General features: G+C 43.8%; 1 non-coding gene across 1 annotated transcript; it reads right to left on the reverse strand.

Moving 5' to 3' along the window:
- Positions 1-283: 283 nt before the first annotated feature.
- On the reverse strand, positions 284-390 carry LOC130709623 (small nucleolar RNA R71). The gene has a single exon (XR_009010102.1). It is a non-coding gene; the product is annotated as a small nucleolar RNA R71 (small nucleolar RNA).
- Between the last annotated feature and the right edge of the window lie 919 nt (positions 391-1309).

Raw genomic sequence — 1309 nt, forward strand, 5'->3', positions numbered from 1 at the left:
CTTTGAGTTGAGACCGGCATTCATCAACTTGGTGAGCCAAAACCAATATGGTGGAGGTTCCTTGGAAGATCCTCATGCCCATATGGAGAGGTTCATCAGTAATTGCAACACTTATCGAGTGAGCAACGTCTCATCGGAAGCAATTCGGTTGAGCTTGTTTTCGTTCTCATTGAAGGATACAATTGAGGATTGGCTAAATTCACAACCTCAAGGAAGCTTAACTACTTGGGAAGACCTTGCAGAAAAATTCACAACAAGGTTCTTCCCAAGAGCCCTTTTGAGGAAATTGAAGAATGACATCATGACCTTTGTGCAATCTTCAAATGAGAATCTATATGAAGCTTGGGAGCATTTCAAGCAGCTCTTGAAGAAGTGTCCTCAACACAATCTCACCCAAGCTGAATTTGTTGCAAAGTTCTACGATGGTCTACAATACTCATCGAGGTTTAGCTTGGATGCGGCTTCTAATGGAGAGTTTGATGCTCTTCCCCCACAAGTGAGGTATGACTTGATTGAGAAGATGGCAATGAGAGCCATGAACTCTGAAAATGAACGCCAAACCCGAAGGAGTGTTTTTGAAGTTGAAGCGTATGACAAGCTCATGGCCTCCAACAAACAACTCTCCGAGCAAGTAGCGGAGATTCAAAAGAATATGAAGGAGGCCAAGTCAATTGGAGCAAGAATGACTTGTTTGGAATGTGAGTTTTGTGGTGGACCTCATGCCAATGATGCGTGTACTATCCATGTTGGGGGCAGCGAGGTCAAAACACTAGCTCAAGGAGGAAAAGCTCCATCCTTAGAGCATGGACCACTTGCCCAGACACAAGTTGTGGGAAAGATCGTTGGCAAGAGGAGTTGGGAGAAGCTGCTGGAAAGTTTCATTAACCGCTCAAAGAGTAATTAAAAGAGCTAAGAGGTGGCGATCAAGAACTTGGAGAGTCAAGTAGGCCAGTTGGCCAAGCAAATGACTGAGAAACCCCAAGGTAAGTTCTCTGCTGAACCTTTGACTTTGTCTGGGCAAGAAAATACTGTTGTGGTTATCACTAGGAGTGGGAGAGCTTTACAAGAGACAGGAAAACAAGTTGAGGGAGAGAAAAATGAGGAAGTTGAGGAGAATGATGAAAGAGTCACGGAGAAGAGAGCGAGTGAGCCCGTGAGAACTAGAGTTGTAAACACTCATCTACCTGAACTCCGCAAGATTCCATTTCCCAAGGCTTTGGTGAAGAAAAATTTGGATAAACAGTTTTCTAAGTTCTTGGAGGTTTTTGAAAAACTCCACATCAATATTCCTTTTTCTGAAGCCTTGGAG

Source organism: Lotus japonicus, chromosome 3, assembly GCF_012489685.1.
Source record: "Lotus japonicus ecotype B-129 chromosome 3, LjGifu_v1.2".
NCBI classification, from domain to species: Eukaryota; Viridiplantae; Streptophyta; class Magnoliopsida; order Fabales; family Fabaceae; genus Lotus; species Lotus japonicus.